Raw genomic sequence first — 20171 nt, forward strand, 5'->3', positions numbered from 1 at the left:
TAAACATTTTTAATGGATGTGTAATATTCCATTACATATATATATATATATATATAAAACCATATTTTAGAACCATTCTCACTACCTACATAACCATTCCCTCTACCCCCACTCACAGTGACTTGGCATTTTACAAGTGCCATGGATCTTGAACTCAACAGTGGGAGAACAGGGGTATAATCCCAAAGTGATTGTGTTTCCAACACTCAGGAGAATGAGGTCTCAAAGTTGAAATAAAATTCAGTTGAGAAGTAAGAGATGAAAGTTATATTTATTGCAAGCTGGCTGTGTGGACTCAGACTCAAACCCAAACTCCTGTCATTTTCTGATACGCCACTACCAGATATGGCACCAATCAGTACAGCCTCTTCTCTGTATGAAAAGAATATTCAGAATTGATGACAGACAAAACTGAGGTTAAAAACATGTCTACACTGTATGAATGTTTTCCAATAATTGGCTTATTGGTGAAAATAATATTGTACCATGTGTTCAGTTGAGTTGATGGTTAAAGAAAGCCCAAATAGTTGATCCACAAGCTCTCTGTAATCATATCCTTGACAGCTTGACCAAATTTATATAGAAAAACAGCAGCAGACCCAAGTTTCTGTATTTATATTTCTTGCTTGAACTTCATGATGAAAAACATGAAACTGTTCTGAGTTAGTTTAAAATTAAACACATTCGTCCTTGGAATTGGAAAATGCTAATGATTTCCTATGCCCATATGCTGAATAAAATTAAAAGTAAACAGAGCTAGCATATTTTGGGAATTGCTACTATAGTCATCAAACCAATTAAAAACTCATTTCAAGGTGGATATTATAGCAGTATTTGTTGTTATTTATATGTCTGGAGACACTTATGTAGTGGTATATTATCCTACATGTATTAATATAAAAAGAACCAAGAAATCTTATCCATTTCATAAATGCCAAAATTGGTTCTTAAAGCCTAAAATTTTCAGAATTAACACCGTAAGGAAGAAGTCCTTTCTGCATTATCATAAGTTTAACATTTTTCAAATAAAATTAGATGTATGGTCATAAAGTATAATACATTAAGAATAATAACGTTTGACTGTCTGACTCATACCTATATGAGTCTTCATTTACTTGACCACATTGCCATAGCATAGTCGTAAATTAAAAGGCTTTTAAAGAATTAATAGTAGTTTGTCCTAGACTATAGCATAGTTTACTATTTCTAACATATTTATCAATTTAGAAAGAGAAAAAATTAAATGCTGTTGTTACAACATTATCTTTATTATGCTGAATATTATCCTAAAAGATTTTATAGAATAAGACTTTTTCCAGAAAGCTCCTTGGCCAGTTAAGATTTTTCCCATAGTCAATAATTGTTCTTATATATATATATAAGAATTTTGTCTTTTCAACCACAGGAGAAACATATAGAGACAGAGAAAATGGTGTACATTGTTCTTTATACCTTTAAGTGTTACACACTTCTTTAGTTTTGAGCCATACCTTATGCCTGGGAAAATCTCACTCTACATTTTAGCTATCTTTACACATACTCCCCCTTTTCCTTGAAAACATGTTACACAGAGTACCAAAAGAAAGTATTATTTAAATAAAATCAAGGTAAAATTATTAAATAGCATGTGGGAGGCAAATTGCAATATTGGCTATCATGCTTACAAATGCCCCACGCATACTAATGGTGGCCACTCTTGCCCTGAGCCGTAAGGAGTAAAGGCTATGAAAAGCTTCTTTGTAGTCTCAACCATCTCTAGGATACTCTAACAGCTACACTGACATTCCCACCTCATAAAGCCAAGATCCTTCCCCAGAGGAAGTCTAGCTCTTGGCTACTGGGTTTTGGCTCAAGTCATACCTGAAACTCCATGTGCACTTCCTGATCCTGTCAAATATCTATGTTGTCCTGCATTTTCTACAGCTCCCCATGAGTGTTGCTTACATTAAGGAAAGGTATGAGAAAGTCTCAGCTACTAATAGATTTGCCCTTCCAATAGATGCCTGGGACACCTTTCCCTGCCAGGTTTGAAACCATTACATTGAATTTACCAGCCATACTCAAAGCCTAGAGCACCAAGGATTAAGATTTTTGTATATGTAGTTACACAGGGAGATACATTTTTCCTTATTGGAGTTTTTTGTTTTATCAATCTTTTGACTTGTTTGCGGTCTCTATGTCTTGGGCTTTAAGGGAAACACCTCTTTGCTGGAGGGAAGTCTGTGGCACTTTGAGTGCCGGTCACGCCCACAACCCCATTCTGGTTAAAGCTACCACATCTAAAGACATATTTTGAAGAAATCTGCCTGTGTCCGCTCTCACTATGTGAAAAAGAACTTCTAAATCTCAGTGGCATTTACTTAGCTCATTCATCAGTGATTTGACTAGAGGCTGGCTGATCTAGAATGGGCTGATGGGAGTAACCCAGCTGGGGCACTTATGATCTGCATGTCTCTCATTCTTTTCCTGGGTCCAGCAAGCTGGCTAGGCCTATTCTTCCTGTGGTAATGGCAGAAGTGCACAAAGATTAAAAAAAAAAAAAAAAAAAAAAAGCAAGTCCTCTTGACCTAGGCTGACCACTGACATACTTCCACTTCTGCCTCAATCTACTGGCTAAAATAATTCACATGGAGTTGTAAGAAACTGTACTTCCTAACTCTTTCTCTCTGCTAGGGATTTTCCCCTTTATTCCCCTCTTAGTTCATGTTAGGATGGCAATATAGTCAGCATATGCTTATCTCTACTTTGAGATCACATCTCTGCATAAAGACCCACTCAGTTAGTAGGGAGATTAAAAAAAAAAAAATGTTCCTGGCTTCACCTCCACAGCTAGAAAATTAGTCCTTAATCTAATTAAATGATGTAAGTGTTTTTGGGCTCACAAATTTTTTAAAGTTATATTAAAAATTTGTCCCAGTTACTATGAGTTTTGTAGCTATTATTCAGGTAGTACAACACTTTTATATTAGAATCCCTCCCTCCCTCGTCTCTACAACTAGACTCTTGCTCACCATTCAGGACACAGTTCAAATCCCCCTTTGCCATGAAGTTTCACTAGGCTAACAATTCCATATTAAGTACTCCCTTCTTTGATTTCCCAGAGCATTTATTACCAATATGCTTACTGCTGTTTTCATGTTGGTTATGGTACCCCCTGCCACACACTTACAAAGCCTGGTGGAAGAGGTACCCCAAGGGAGCAGTGTCCTTCATCACAGACCACTCTTCCTCTCCCCAACCCCAACAAACAGTTTATCTACCCACTGGCCATTGCTGGGCAAGAAAAGCTCAGCAAAATTAGTTAAGTCGAACAGATTCTCTCTCAGGAATTTGAACTTGAACTCTAGAAGAGAGGACAGCAGAGAGGAAGACAGAGAAAAAAAATATACCTAGCAAGTAGTCATATCACACTAATGGAAGAGCATTTGTGCAGGGGTCCTACTAGCTGCCTCGAATCCAGAAAAAGTTTCCAGCATTTCACCTTCCTATATTGCCATGGCATGGATTTTTATCCTGGAGTTCCATGAGATGTCACCTCTCTTTTTATCACACAAATTCTAATGAAAACCCCCAGGGAGGCTTTTTTGACTGGACATGAAAATAACTGACTAAAACACTATCCATTTATTATATGCTGTCTTGCATCTTTCATTGCAAGCTGCATGTGTGCCTTTCTAGTTACTGAGACCATCAGCTCTTTGAAGGTAGAGGTATTATGTATCTTCCCCAAGGAGCTGGCACAGTGTTCACACACTGAGATCCTCAGGGAGAACATATTAAATTGGAGTGACATCTAATCCCGATATTCTTTCTAAAACTAATTTTAAAATTATCCCAAATGTATTTGTTATACGCTATTTTCAATAATGACAGCTGAATTCTTTCTTTCAGATGTGGGGTGTCCTATACGACTTCTTCCCAGATAGCAGAAAGAACAGTTTATCTAATCTATTGTTTTCTCCTGCATTTAATTTACCTCCATTAGAAATGAAGAATCAACCAGCAACCATCTTAAACCACTACTGTGTATTCACAGCACTGAATGTCTGCTGGAAAAACTTTTCATTTCTCAGTTCTCTGCACAAATAAAAATCATACCTGGAGGTGAAAAAATGACTATGGAGAGGCAGAGTGACAAATGAAGGTGGGCCAGAAAATATCAGCTATGTATATTGTCAGCTGTTTGAATGCCCCACCACCAACCACACACACCCACCTTGGGGCATAGAAGCAGGGGAGGTGGGATATTATCTCTCAGGCTTCAGCTCCACACTGCATTCTGACAGCACACTAGAGGCTCATTATATATAAGTATACAGAATAACTCTACAAGGCTGAAGTTTTTCTCAAGTCTGTGATGTTTTGACATTTCAAACTATTAATCTTTAATAGAAAAGATAAATCAAAGATAGGGTACCTTGGAAGTATTTTACTTAGCAATATTCTTAAATTACATCTCATAACTTTGATCCTTCCTTGGAAGTCTATACTTGAATCTGAAACTTTTACAAAATTTTAAAGCTTCAACTTTAACTTTAAAGGTACCAATAAAGATGCAAGAAAGGCAATAATATATTTTTTAAAATGTATGCAGGATCAAATTAGTTGTACTATATTTTTCTAATTAAGAAAAAACTGCATAAACATTCTTCCTAATACCAAAGACTATTGTGTGTCCTTTCATTAGAATTAAGTCCCTGTATCAGCCACCACTGCATTTCTTTGAAAGCCATGCTAATTCTCACATTTTATGAAAGGATTGGGAGAAACTGTCTTTTTCTACCAATTTCTCCTAAAACATGATTTACTTTCTTGCAGCTTTCATTTCCAGAAAAACAAATATTGCTTCCTTCTATGTAAGAAATGCTGTAAATCTCAATTTTTTCCACCCATTGGAAAATATTATCTAATCTTTTCATACTCTAAATAAAAATTCAGCTGTTAGTATTCAAGAATTCTAAAATATAATTTTTCTAGTCTGTGTGTCCATGGTAGTAGACAAGATTAATCTCCATGCAGAATATAAAATAGAGCAATTGGAGATGTGATCTAGTACATAGAGCTCCCCAAACTCCTCTCTGCAATATGGAGACCCACTGATTCTCTACTTTTAATCCAGAGGGGCCTAGATAAGCCTGAGGCTTGTGTCAGTCAATGGAACTCTCCCAATGGGAAACCCCCAGGACTTTACAGAAATATGCATTCAGCGGTTTTGGTTATTACGTTTTTCAGTATCCATCTTACCTGCCACCCATTATGTAACAGGCGTTTGGGTTGGATCGATACAACTCCAGAAGTGGGTCCTGATTAATATAAGCCAATCAATAGAGTTTCTAAATCTCTTGCTCTAGATATTGGTTCCAGAATGGGCGATGACTTTAGTTGGTCCTCACAGAATGAAATTCAACATTTTTGTCCAATAATTGAGGGAAAAGATTTACTTACTCTGATGACGTGGCATCTGTAAGGCCTAGGACCACTATAACTACAGCTAACACACAAAGATGGGCTAAGAGAATCCCAGAGAGTTTGATCAAACCACATCCAAAACTGTACTACATCTGGACTTTTGTTATGTGGGCCAGTACATTTATTATTTAAACCAGTTTGTGCTGAAGATCATGTATGCCTGAAGTTCTCATTACCATCTTTGCCATTACACAGAGATAGCCCACCTGAGAATAAAGTCAAAGCGAAGAAAAAAATCCAGGAAAGAACAGGAGAGACTGTTTTCTGGTAAGAGCAATGAGGTACTATCTTCATATGGAAGCTAATATGGTATAATTTACCATTTAAAATAATTTGAGTTGGGTTTCTTCTACTTGCAAATGTAGACTCCTGACTAATTCAGTAGTGTTTGTTTTGCACAATTTAGTGGCTCCAAGACTGGATTATTCCTCCATTGAAAAGGCCATTATAAGAACCAGATTTGGAAACAAAACAGAAATAATGCAAATATCATGATCTTTAAGAACTAAGTTGAATATTAATATGACCATTGGTCAGAAAACCTTAATTTACTATTCAGGCAGAAGAACCAATTTGCTACTTTAAAGGACAGTACTGACTAAAATTTACCAAAAAAGTTCAGAAATGGTTTAGATAATTTCATCACCCTCTCAATAGCTGGTTAGGTGCCCATTCTACATGCCCCCATTGGAGGATTATTATCTATTTTATACTACAGTTTCCAAAGTAGGTTTAAGGCTTCCTCTCCTTCCAACACCATCATGAATAAAGAAAGATTATGTGGATCAAGGCCAAGAGCACTGGTGGGCTCCAGTGCTAAGGGCTGAAACTTCCCACATGACACAAGAGGTTTGACATCCCTATGGCTTCATTCTTTCCTCTGCAGTTACTGTTTTGGAAATCTCTCTTTGGGTGTGGTTTTTATCCTTTTCTGGACTTTTCTCTCCTCCCATGCATCTGTTATTGTTAGAGGGGTTTTGGCCCCTTCTTTCCAAGACTTTTTCCACTCCCATCACCCTTAGGCTCTGACAAATGGGCAGAACACTGGGGGGAATCAGACAAGCAGGCCATAAGTTTGATGGTTAACATAGAGATTGAAAAAGAGGATAGCTGTATTAGATGATATTTCAACCAGTCTACCAAAAAAAGAAAAATCTCAAGAGTCAATTCTGTCCCACAATAAAGGATACCTCAACTATAACATAGATGTCAATCATAGTAAACTATTTGACACTCCTTGAATTCACTATGCTTTTAACCTTGCTAAGCCTCAATTCTTCATCTGTATTACTGGAGATACTAATTGTACTTAACTCATAAAACTATTAGAAAAATCAACTGTACATACAGTTCTTAGGTTTATAGTAAGAATTTAATAAATGTTAGGCATTAAAACATACCTCCACCATGCCCCTTATTAGATTGTAACAGAATTAACATGTTTCTTTTAGTAGACTGTGTGATTAGTGATGAGTAGGGACCATGACTAATTTGTATTTATGTGTGCAATATTTAGCAAAATTAGGAAGTTCTCAATAAACATATGTTCAGTACATAAATAACTGAATGTTTAGAGTTCAAACTTCTATTACCCTTGGGGGAGAATGAGAAAAAGACTTTTCCTACAATATTTAAGCCATATATAAATCATATTTAAATCATCATATATAAATGCAAATAACAATGCACAATGCAATAATTTTCAAGGTTTATGCTTTGCATTCCTACCAAATTCAAATTTTATATTATCTCTAAATTTGAAGTATAGGTAATATTGACAACAAGGAAAGCAAGCACTGATTCAGTATGTACAGATTAAAGTAAATCAAGGTGTTCAAAATGAGAATCAGGAAATAGGTCTAAATGGCTTTCCTTCCCTTTCCCTTGGTCTTCTGCTCCTCTAGGAAGGTACTCAAATTTACTTCAGACATATGTACCACTTCTCTTACACTGCTGATAATGGGAAGCACTAAAATGCCTGAGGAGTGACAGGAAATAAAAGAGCTAGCAAGGGTTGTGATTATATGCTCGTAGATCTTTTGTTTATAAGGAACCACTCCTTTGCTTGTCCCTCAAATCTAAATCATCCCAATTTCCGGAAAATATAACCACCTATTCCAAGTGTTTAGTTCTTATATGCTTTCAACAGTACTAGCCTTTCAGTCAAACCCTTGAACATTTTTAAAGCTCTTGGTTCCAAAGCCAGCCTTCTGCCCCATAGTGAGCTTATCAGTACTGGCCATAATGACAGATGTGTATGGATCCAAAGAAAAATTTTCATTCAAAATGACAGTACTGCAGTCTCACAATTTTGAACATTATTTGCAAAGTGTATAGCCTATGAAGGCTTGAAGGAAATGGTAAGATTAGAAGGCAAGGAAAACATTTTTCATGATGACTTGTTAAAAAACTGGGGGAAAAAAGCCTTACATTTTTGGGGGGTTTATGATCTCTAAATAGGCCAAGAAAATCAAGTTAACATAATATACTTGTATATTCTTGAACAACCACATTTATTGTATATCTTTAAAAGGCGCTGAAAATAGGTATTTTTTTTTTTCAAAATACCAGTTCAGTCTTCTAACTTAAAAGTTTATTGTCATTTCCCCCTGTGGCTTCTGTCCTTTCCAGTGATTTTTATGAGGACAGTTGTTTAAATTTTAATCTCAGAAAGGCATCCTGTTTTGAAACTTAAAATGTCCTTGGCATTTAGAATATCATTTAGGTGCATTTCGTAAACCTGGAAACATTAAAATTCTAAGACGTTGAAGAAACACTGGAGTTACTAAAAGAGGTTTTAAACAAATCTTCTCTGGAGATTTAATACACGGCATATTAATTTTCTGCACAAATAGTTTAGGGATGCACGATTTGAAAAAAAGAAACCAATCTCTCAAATTTCTCTTATATTTTCTTTAGAAGGTGATGAGGGTTAGTATTTCTTTACCTAGAGGCATGATCCACTTTTAGAAGGGTTCACAAAGCTGGAGACCTCTGTCATAATGTAAAAATCATATTCTTCAAGAAAAAAACAGGTCACCAAAGGTCTTTTTGTTTCTTTCTGCCAATTACAAATAGACAAAAAGTAAAATAACTCTCTATTAGAGAATAGGCTTACTGGATTTGTGGAAGGAGACGAAGAAGAAACTTTGATGGAGTTTGGTCTTTCTTCTGACTCTAGCTTCCTGGCTGTGACTCTTGATTAGATGCCATTGCATTTTCCATTGCCCTGTGAGAGCTATGTAATTGATCTTTGATAAACTGAGCTATTTCCAAACTGATGCCTGTTGCATAATTTCAAAAGATCTTAAAAGAACAGATTTTAAACGTGTTCTCTAAAAAACAATTAGCAATGTAGAAACCCTACTTGCTGTCTCTACCTAATCCACCCTAACCCTCTGAAGGTCTACACATTAGGAAATAGTCCTGAAATTCTTGAGCTATAGAAATTCAGCAGTTTAATCCTCGGGTTATGGAATTCTATAAAAGAAAGATCCGCTCAAGGACTGTTAAGACCTAGGGAATTATGTTTAGAATATTAAATTCAATTTTAAAAATTACAGCCCTATATTCCTTGGGCTTATATGAGAGTACAATGATGAAAGTGGCAAGAAGCTTTCTGTGGTAGGATGAATAATCGTCCCCTCTGCCCCCAGAGGTGTCCATATTTTAAACCTCAGAACCTGTGAATGTGTTACATAGCAAAAGAGACTTTGCAGATGTGATTAAGGCTCTTGAGATGCGGAGATTATTCTGGATTATCCAGGTAGCCCAATGTAATCACAAGGATGCTTATAAGAGGGAGGCAAGGAATGACAGAAAAAGAAGATGTTTGAATTAGGGAGAGAGCAATTAGAAAATGCTATGCTACTGGCTTTGAAGATGGAGGATGGGGCCACAAGCTAAGGAATGCAGTGGCTTCCAGAAACTAGAAAAGGTCCTGCAACACCTTGATTTTAGCCCACTGAGATTGATTTTGGTCTTCTGATGTCCAAACTTGTAAGATAACAAATTTGTGTTGTTTTAAGCCACTAAGTTTGTGATAATTTGTTACAACACGCCAGGAAACTAATAGATCTTCTCTAGTAGCTTTCCAATATAAACCACATCTGTGGACATTCTTTAACACTAAAAGTGATCCTCATGTCAAAATTGAGGCATTCACGGAACAACATAGCCCCAGAAAGGGAGAACCTTGTTGGGTAAATTTCATTTAAATGATTGCTCTTTGTTATCATCATAAATTTTTCCTTAGCCAAAATGTGATTTAACCAGTGACAGAGTCTGGAGCAGACCTTAGGACAATGAGTGAAATAATTCCATTCTTACTTGAGAATTAGGACACAAAGTTTGTAGGAAAGGGCTTGTTATGGCTCAGCATATGGTTGAAGCAAGAAATCCTTCTGATGCCACCACCTTTCCAAGAGAAAACTCCCTTTCTCTCTCGCTGAAAGAGCCCTACAATAAAATCACTGTAAGATTTGAATCCCACGCTTGTGACACTAACACAGGGAAAGGGGTTTCCACACTATAGAAATCAGAGTGGAACCAGCTGTAGTGACATACGTATCAGACGCTAAAACACTATCTACCATAAACAGAGACCCATCAATTTTCAAAGCAACACTGGATGGAAGCAATAGCATCAATAAAAACCCTCCCTAGTGAATAAATCACATATTCTGGTCATGATGCAATGAGTAAAAATGACCCCTTGGACTTAGTAAGCAACTCTGAAAATCTCAGACTTATCATTAGGACATTCTGAGTTTAGATGAAAGTCATACTTGCTCTATTTGACAACGGTTAGGAACATTTGAGTATTAAAAGACTTGCGGCCTGGGTTTGTATACTCAGCTTGGTGAAGTGATTTATGTTAATTCACAGGAATTCTAGTTAAAATGGAGCACTCAGATTAATTCTGTGTCAGAAACAACGACAAAACTCAAATAAAATATAAATATATAAAACATTTGTTTGAAGACAGCTGATACAGACAGGGTTTAAGGGGCTATGATTGCTGAGAGAAGGGAAGCACGAGGAGGAGAGCTCTAAAGGCAACATGGCCCCTTCTCTGAGGCATTTCTAATTCACAAAGTGAGGGAACAAGAGTCTGAGTAGAAAGCTACAGGCTCACTGGGAAGAGGCAAGAGAGGATAGGGTTTGACTCTGCCGAAGTCATTGAAGCTTGAGTGACAAAATTTCAGAGGAAGGAGTGACAGAGAAGTCAGTCTAAAACTCTGTTTGATTTCCCCTTGAGGAATCTGTGAACTTTTAAGCTGGATATGCAACAGAGTAACAAAACAGTAACTATGAGGCTATGGTTGAGCAGAAATTCCTTGCTTGGGAGACAGAGGATGGAGTTCAGAGATTGCTAAAGTAAAGGAGAAACTGTAACACCCAGACTTTTATTTGAGACTCCAGAAAGGCTATGCCTATGGAAATAAATCTGCCTGAAACAGACCTGCCTGAATAAACACTAACACCAACCTTTACAAGGATCAAGGTGATCTGTTTGTGTTTGCCCTCTGCCTCCCAGAAGCAGCTTAATCTCCTTAATTGTTCATCACAATATACAGCATTCAGTAAAAAATTACGAGCCATGCTAAAAAACAGGAATGAATGATTCACGCAAAAGGAAAACAACAATAAATATAGGCTCACAGGTGTGGGAGTTGACTACGCAAGTATGTTACAATAAATATGTTTAATATGTTTAGAATAAGAGGAAAAGATAGAAAATTTCAGCATAGACACAACTTCATCAAAAGGAATCAAACAGAAATTCTACAACTGAAAAATACTATATCTGAAATTAAAACATTCACTTCTGCCTCCAGACAGGATGGAGAAGATAGTAACAGGCCATAACTCCCACTTGAACTAGGAAAAACATGAGATAAATCACAAAAACTATATTTTTAAAAACATCAGAGACTTGTGGATGCAAAGAGGAACTCATGAATTAAAATACTAGAGAGAGAAGAGCTTCTCCTGGGTAAGCTGCGTTTTCCAACTACTTTTTCCTGAGGAGTATCTATTGAGTCTGTGCATGTACTGAGAAGGCTTACCATAGAGTGACTCTAATAGGATAAAGGGGAAACAAGTGGAACTTCTGACATTTGTGTGATCTGGAGCGAAGCCCCAAACATAGAGCTGTAGAGCCCAAATTGCTAATTCACATAATCAGGAGCAAATAAATGAGTGGTTGTTTTAGGTCACTAAGTTTTGGAATAGTTTATTACACGGTAATAGATAAGGTAAGATTATAACATTCCCCTTATGTAGGAAGATGATTCAGATGTATGTAGCTAAAACAATTTAAAAACTAAATAAATTGCAAACACAATTATATAAACAAATAAATACATGAACAAATAAAATAATCTGTTCACTAAGAAATAAATATGGTGCTGGGATAGACACTAATTATGGACACTTTAAAAAGATAAGTGATAAAAGTAACATTATGTAAATTTAAAAAATAAACTTGAAAATCTAGAATGAATATTTTTCTAAGAAAATTTAAATTACCAAAATGACTAAGGAAGAGGTAAAAAGGTACAATAACCAAAAACTACAGAATTGAGAAAATAAAGATCTATCCTTTTTAAAAAAAGGAAAAAAGCCATAAGTACGGTAAAAGACAAAATTTTCCCAACTAATTTGAAGAAGCTAGTCTAATAAAATTTCAAAATTGGATGAAAGGTTCAACAAGGTCCATGTCACTTATGAATAATAATGTCTGAAGTTTGCAAATTCCAGAATAAAAATAATAGTAAGTTAAACATATTATTTACTGAATAGTAATAAAATTAAGAAAATTTATCTAGGGAAATCTATCATTATAATTCAATACATTAACAGAATAAATAAAAATAATTATGGTTATTTTATACATTTAGAAAAGGTATTTGATAAAATTCAATATTCATTCATGATTTTTAAAATGCAGTGCTTTGGAAGTTGTGATGATAGAGCAACTTCTTTAACAGAACTTTCAGCAAGAAACAAAATTAAAGGTGCAACATCAAAAATGCAGAAATAAGACAAGGATGCACACTACTGTAACTACTACTCAACATTTTGCTGTCAGTCTGGCCAACAAAATAAGAAAAACAATATATTACAAACACTGAAAAGAGACAAAAAACTATCACTGGTAGATGATATGAATTTCTACATAAAATCAAGAGAGTCAACTGATAAATGATAAAAGAGTTCACCAAGATGTCTGGATACAAAGTTAATAAGTAAACACATAAAATTAACTGAATCTCTGGTTTACATAGCATATATAAAAATCAGTATCAGGTCCTATAGGGACTAGATGGTGTGTTCAACCTGTTAACAGGAGGTGGGCATTATAATTGGTAGTTCTATCTGAATCACATGACTGGATTTTGGGAGGAACAGTCCCCAAAAAAGCACAGGATAAAAAAAATAGATGTTCAGCATAAGGCTCAGGGACCTCCTTGAGTCCCAGATCTAGTTGTGCCTGGGACCAACTATAGCCCTATCATTCCAGTACCACAAGCCAATGATTTTCTTTTAATTGGTGAAGGTGGTTTGAACTGGGTTTCTGTCACTTGCAATTTGACATTTGTAAATCTTAGTTGATGTCCACAGCAATTTTACAGTTTAATCTACACAGATCACACAGTGTTTCATTGTTACCATTGAAAATGTTTTATAGCATTTTTCACAGTTGTAAAAAGGGATATTTTTCCCATTACATTTTCTGTTATTGCTTGTGTATAGGAAAACTATTTAACATTACTATGGAATTCTTGCTGCATCTTTTGGGATGTTTGTATATCTGTGGGGGGGGGGCTGGTGGTTGAGGTCTGTGCGTGTGTAATGTAAACATAAAGATTGAGGCATTCCTTATAGACAGAAGCATTTTAACCCCAGATCCTAATATCACGAGAACTGGTATAAATAACCACCATCTTAAATAGGGGCAGTAACATCCAAGGCCTCACCTGATCACTAATATTGAATTAGAATATTTTACGTTGCTTTCCTCATGCCTTATCATTATAATCCTAACAGCTCTCATGCCCATATACTGAAAATAGCTTTAAAAACTTGCTGAAAAGCATGAATATTAAGTAGTACTTAGAGAGTAGCTATTGCACCTCGTTAAAGTTGTGGAATTAAACTATTTAAACACCTTTATTAAGTTTTACTGAATTTTCTCATGTGAAGCTGATTATTCTGTATGGAATACTTAAAAACTATGGTCACTACATCATGTTGTACCTAAGATTTATACATAAATTCTAAAATGTTTTGGCTTCCAGATGTAATAGAAATTTGTACACTTTACTGGTCTTCAAATTTGACACCTGATGCAATAATTTTGTGGATTCTGAGACCATACATATATTCTTCAGAAGATAGATCTAATGTTATTTATGATGTCAAGGCCTTGTACATTTTTTTCCACCAGGGCCTATTTATTTTGCTTAGGTTCTGCCAAAGACCGCTAATCAAAGCCAGGCATTTGTACACTTCCTTGCAAAATACAGCTTTAGCAAGAACTCCCCCCAACCCCCATTACCCTAGATATATGATCAGGTTCCTCATCTTCCACCATCCCCAAGGTGATGTCTGATCACCCTGGCCTGTCTTCAGCAAGAATACTGCTAGGTTGGTTTAGCCAAAATCTCCCTTACCCCTAATGTTTCCTCTTAGCAATTTTCCATCCACTGACCCTCACCTTTTTCCTTGGCTAAAGTTCCCACTTGCCTACTCTTAATATGAAATTGAGCCCAATCTCTCTACCCCCTGCAAAATTCAACTGCAATGATCCTATCTACACCTACCTCAATGGTCCTGAATAAAATCTGCCTAACCATCTTTAACAAGTTTCATGAATAATTTTTTCTTTAAGGCATGCTGTATGTCCCAAGGAAGCCTAGGATAAAAATTAAGGACTTGAGTCTATTAGAAACTATACATCAAATACATGTCCTATAAAAAAAATTGTTTTCAAGTTGCAAATCCAGTATATTATTTGTATGCATGGTATTTTTAATAGAGTCCCTTATTTTGTGACAAATTGTTGCTGAGTTCCCCAAATATTGCAACTTTTAATTTTGGCAGGTTTTTTTTTTTTTGTATAGTGAAAAGCGATTTTTCTTTTTTTTCCTTCCTCTCTTAGCCCTTTTTAGGAATCCTTTTTAGGAATCTTCCCTGAGCTTCCTGCCGGCTTTAAGCCTCGTCTATTTCCCCCATGCCTGAGTACTGGACCAACACTTGGTAAGAATTCGGCTCTGGGGAGTGCTAGGTTGAGTGACAAATGGATGAGGATGAAGGTTTTATTGAAGCATCTGAACCGCATTTAATTTTCCGTGTTGCTTTATTTGTTCTTTCTAGCCCTCAGGATATTGAATTTTGTGGGCTCGGGTTGGGTCGCTGGTACTTCAGGCGTTTAGTAATACGAAACAATCTGCTTCTCCCGTTAGAATAATATTCTCATTTATATTAACGGCGGCTTACTCCAAACTGCTTTACATAGCATTTTTCTAAACCTCCTGAGCGAACGCATTTTCCCGTTGAGCACTGGCACTGCTTCAGCGGCCTCTGCCGACCTCCTGGCTTGGCAACCTGCACCCCGCTCCACAAGAACCAAGCCTGACCCAGCGTGGCCTTGAACGCCGCCGCCTCGCCAGACCCTCTCTCCCGCTTTCCCTCCCATCCAGCTTCCCTCCTGCCGCCTCAGCCGTCAGCGACAGCGACACCCTCTCCTCCCCTCCCGCGGCTCCCCGCGCCAGGTCGCCGCGCCAGACAGCGGGTAACCGCCGCCTCCGCTGGGGCATCCCGACTCCATAGGCCTAGCGCGTTCCAGACACCTGCCTCTCACTGGCCACCGCCGCTGCCCCTCACCCGGCAGCCCCCTCGGCAATTGGCCCCCGGCCGTCCCTCGTCATCCTCGGCCTCGCCTCGAGTCCCGCCTCCGTCGCCAGGTCATTTAAGTTTATCACAAATAAATAAATAAAGGAGGAAATAGAAATGCGTAGAAAGTAAAAGCAGTTAGGAGGGGGCGGGGGCCTGGAGAAAAAAAGGGGGCGCGGCGGAGGTTAGACAACCAAACATGATCGTGTCTGTGTTGACCAATCACGACTCACTCTAGTCCGGTCTGACTGGCTCTCTCAACCAATAGCCTCCCACCTCTCGGATCACTGAACAACGAGATATGACTGACCTCTCCAGAGTGGACGAAGGTGCGGCGGGGTGAGGGGTGGGAGTGGGAAGACTGCTGACCAATCGCCTGTTAACAGTTCTCGGAGCGAAGTTTCCGTGCTCCAATGGGTGTCTGAGATAGCGGATTGGGCCTCTTCTAGCCCAATCGAAGCTGGTAGAGATGAGGGAAGAGGCAGATGGGGGCGGGGACAGGTGAGGGGAGGAGGAAGAGTGTATTTTGTTTATGGGCGGCAACCTCATGAGGGGCGTCCCATTCTTATTGGCTCACTGAAGCCAAGAGTGGCGTGAGGGCAACCCAATAGCAGGAAAAGATAGAGGGTTCGCGGCGTGAGGCGCCCAATGTGGGCCTTCTGCCGAAGAAGTAGGGGCGGGGGGAAGTTTAGGAGTTGAGGAAAGAAGATTAAAGAGCGCGAGGAGGTAACGCCAAAAACTCTAATTTGTTGTGGGGCGGGCTGGAGGGAGGGGTGTGTGCGTGCTGTGGGGGACGGGGCGTCTGCAAGGCGCTTGGAGTGGGGGGCGGTGGGACGGGAAAGGAGGCGCGCGGGGTGGGGTTGGGGGAGCGAGTTAGAGTGGCGAGCCCGCGGGCTGTTGGCCGGCCGAGCGCGCGCCCCCTCCCCCGAGCGCCCGCCCCCCCCCCCCCGGCGGCCCCTTCCCCCGAGCGCCCCTCCTCGCGCCGGGCGGCGGCGGTGGCCTCGCCTGACCCGGCGCGGAGGGAGGGAACGCGGGAGGGTCCTGGGTTCCAGGATCGGGCGGGGCGTCCCGCAGCTGGAAACGTGTCTTCTGCCTTCTTTCTACTCCCCGCGTCTGGAGCTGCCGCTACCAAGAAGAGGAGCTGAGGGGGACTAGCCGGGGCTCAGGAGCTGCTAGAGGCGCCCGCTTGTCTTCCGCCCCCTCCCTTCTCGCCCTTCCCCGCTTGCCGTGGCTCTGGCGGTATCTGGAGCGTCTTCAGAGAACTGGGGGGCGGGAGGGGTCCTGGCCCAGAGCCGCTGGACGCCCCTCCAGACGCCGGAGCTAACGGCCGCCGCCTGCTTCGCTGCTACGACTGTAGAGAAGGGGGCATGGGAAGGGAAGACAGCTTTCCTTCTTTCTCTCCTCCTTTGGGCCCCTTTGGAAACATTAAAAAATGTTTACGCTTTTTCCATAGCTGAGAGAAAACGGTTGGAAGCTTTTTGAAAGTTTAAAAGAAATGCACTCTCCTTTACATTGTTTAATGCATTACTGTCCGTGTGGCTTTCTGGTCTTCTCCCACCACCCGCCCCACGCCCTGCCCTCCTGAAGCTGTTAGCCTTTTTAAGGATGCTGAAGAGGCAGGAGGCAGGGATTTTCTAAAAGGTGTATTGATAAACACACTTGTACAAACATATGCTAGGCACACACATAAACGATAAACATTCGCGAAAAACACAATATGGCGTACAGCTACACTAACTAGCGCGGTAATCCGCCGATCTCTTAACCCAACCCAGTTGAATGGGGTCAGTAGCAGGATGACAGTTCTCCAGTAAAAATCTCTTAACCCAACCCAGTTGAATGGGGTCAGTAGCAGGATGACAGTTCTCCAGTAAAAATCTGAATGAAACAGGAAATAATTTGGAAGCAGCCCGCGGGTAAAGTACTGTCCTCACATCAGCATTGGCCCAAGCTAAGTTGAATTTGTGAGTCTTCTAGTCATGTGAAAATTGTCTTAACTGCTTCTTACCATTAAAAATACCAAAATGTTGCTCAAGTGGAATTTTCTCACTGCGTGGTCATGTGTAAATTTCAGCTAAGAAAATTAAGAGACCACTCATTCCCCCAATGTTTTCAAGCAAGCTCTGTTCTAAAGTTAGTATTCTTAACTTGTCGCTATTGAAAGTTTTAAAACATGAATTATAAGGACCGTTTTGTAAATACATTCTCTAGCTTTACACATTGAATAATCAGTTACCGTCGACAAATTCATAAACGGTTTACTTTCTTACCTGTTGCTCCTAATCCCACGCACCCTTTGCCATCGCTTGGGAATCGTTAAAATACACCCTTCTACCCCATCACACCCCCACGTATAAATTTGACCAGTCCGATTTTGGCTACGATTTGCATTTCTGTATTTCTTGGAAAAGAACATCAGCAAGAACAATTTACACTTTTTTTTTTTTTTTTAATGCCCTTGTTTGCTCTTTGTCCTTCTTAATCAGAATGTATCAAAGTTGATGCACATATAGTGCATGGTAATACCATTCACTGTGCCCTCTTGGAAGTAGTTTTCTCTCAAGAAAGTTTTTGGTATTGTCCTTGAAGAATTGCTGATGTTATTCATTGCTTAGCGCTCAAGGTTTAATTCTTAAGGTTGGGGATGTGATTTCCATTGAGCTCAATTTTGGAGGGCTTTAGCCTTGAGAATACATCATGCTCAAACAGTGAGGAGAGGAAAAAAAGTGAGTTTTCTAGAAATATAATTATCTGCTCAGTGAGTCCAGCAGTTGGGTATTTTTGGTTTTGTGATTTCAGATCTCACAGACCAGTGGAATAAAGGCCTTTTGCATATGAAGATCAGGTGACAAGTTAACTGGCTACCAGCCTCCAAAGCAATACGCCCTTTCATGGTGAGGTCCCAATTTTAACAGACTAAAGAAAGAAGTTTAAGACTAAAAATTGTCAAATTTTATCCATTTTTAGGAAGAATTCTTTATGCTTACCTGTTTAGTTCATTTAAGATGCCAGTATTTTGAAATAACTACTATACCAAGAAAATACAGGTATAGTTAATGTGTACACCCGCTACTAGCAACTAGCTACTGAAAGACAATATGAGTTTAAGTGGAGTACTAGAGGAAAGAACAACTTACATGTGAGGGTTGTAATTTTGGTGTGTGTGTGTGTGTGGTAGGGGGAGGAGGGGTATTGTTCAGAACGACTAGTTGATGTGTTGCCAGTGTCCTAAGTAAAGTCAGGAAGTTTTTGAGACCCATACATATACAATTGCTCTTGCTGTCAAATTAACACGACTTTTGACTACTTGGTATAGGAATAAAATCCAAGGAAAAAGCCATTTTAAATGAATTACTTTTATCTCAGTAGTCAGTTTTCAGAAGACTTTCCAACCAAATTGGAATTCCTAGAAAAAATTAGGTCATTTTAGAAGAACAATAAAAGATACAACTAAGTTCCTATAAAGGATCTAAAATTTATAAACTAATTACAAATTATTCGAAATACCTTAGAATAAGTGGTAAGAAGAGATTCTTTAAAACATTTGGAATACAGAAGTGGAGTTTGATGGGCTCTGATTTATTCTCTGAAATAATTTTTTTTCTGAAATGGATTTTTAAATTCATCAAATTGTTCTAGACACTGTTCTAGATACTTGGGATGTAAAAGTGAACAAGGGATAAAATTACCCATGTGGAGTTTACATTCTAATGTCGCATACACTTTGGGTACTTCAGATTGCTAGAAGAAGGTATTTTGGGATGAAACTTTAAAACCTAGCTGTTTTCTCATTTGGGGGAATATGATTTGAAAAAGCTTAGAGAAGTTCGAGGGGCAGGGAGATTTTACCAATTGCCAACGATAAGAAAGGAAGAGCTTACTGTATTTCTTATTTGTACCCTTTGTTATTGTCATGAAATATTCTCCATACGTTTCAGTAGGTCTTTTTAACAGATAGGGGTTTTATTTTTTCGTAATTTTAAGCTTGCCTTTGAAATAAATAAAATGTTATTTTATATTAAAAAAATTCTGTGTCTTGGAATTTACTGTAAAATTCCTGTGGAGCTTTTGTCTTGTTAGCAAATTGTGGTAAACATAAGCTAGAATATCTTAATTTGTTTAGTTAGAATTTGTTTTAAGAATATGTCTGAAAAATCAAGTGCCTAAATCTTTTCCAGTTGTGGTTTTTTCAAGAGAAGGTGGAAATTTGTAATTAATTTATAGGTGACTTTAAAAAGAGAAAAAGAGAGAGGCCTGCAAAAAATGCATTGTTATTTAAACCTTTCTTTCAAACTACAAAAGCATTTGATTGGCACTTCTCTGATTTAATAGACCACTTGTAATGCAAGAGGAACATTACAGAGTATTTTAGTATTACTTTAATCATTTAGTCTGTAGGTGTAAAAATCCTAGGTTTCTAACTGAAGGAAACTTGGTGCCTGGTTAAGGGAGTGTATGATTTTGAAGCTGAGTTTGTTGCTTCAAGTAGTGGGTGTCTCACCTTTCCAAAACCTAGTTCATACTTCTCAAATAACAAGTTCTTATTTTCGTTATTTTTCTCTATCACAGTGAGTTTTATTTTGTTAGTCAAGTATGAGTTCAGTTCTTAAGTAGCATGATTTTTTTTTTTTTTTCTTTTTTTTTTTACACACAATCCTTCTACCTACAGTCCTCCCATCCCCTGCTGTAAAGGGCTTGAATCTATTCCTACACTAGATCTCTATGCTAATTTGTAGCATAATCAACTCTTCTAGAAAAGGTACATATTAATGCACTTTAGAGAACTTTGAGATTGCCTG

General features: G+C 38.4%; 1 protein-coding gene and 1 long non-coding RNA gene across 4 annotated transcripts in view; one reads left to right on the forward strand and one right to left on the reverse strand.

Annotated features, from left to right (window-relative positions):
- Nucleotides 1-15678, reverse strand: part of LOC309659886 — a 372324-nt gene extending 356646 nt beyond the window's left edge. For all 3 annotated transcript variants that reach the window (XR_014263020.1, XR_014263021.1, XR_014263022.1), the window contains exons 1-2: nucleotides 15334-15678; nucleotides 8588-8698 (exon numbers count right to left, since the gene is read on the reverse strand). This is a non-coding gene — a long non-coding RNA (uncharacterized lncRNA). The remainder of the gene's footprint in view (nucleotides 1-8587; nucleotides 8699-15333) is intronic.
- A 357-nt stretch (nucleotides 15679-16035) lies between these two features.
- The window catches only part of ZBTB20 (zinc finger and BTB domain containing 20), an 814580-nt gene continuing 810444 nt past the window's right edge, over nucleotides 16036-20171 (forward strand). Inside the window, exons 1-2 of the mRNA XM_082460046.1 lie at nucleotides 16036-16098; nucleotides 18172-18266. The gene's annotated coding sequence lies outside the window, so the exon portion shown is untranslated. The remainder of the gene's footprint in view (nucleotides 16099-18171; nucleotides 18267-20171) is intronic.

Source organism: Balaenoptera physalus (genome assembly GCF_965194825.1).
Source record: "Balaenoptera physalus genome assembly, chromosome: 4".
Lineage (NCBI taxonomy): Eukaryota > Metazoa > Chordata > Mammalia > Artiodactyla > Balaenopteridae > Balaenoptera > Balaenoptera physalus.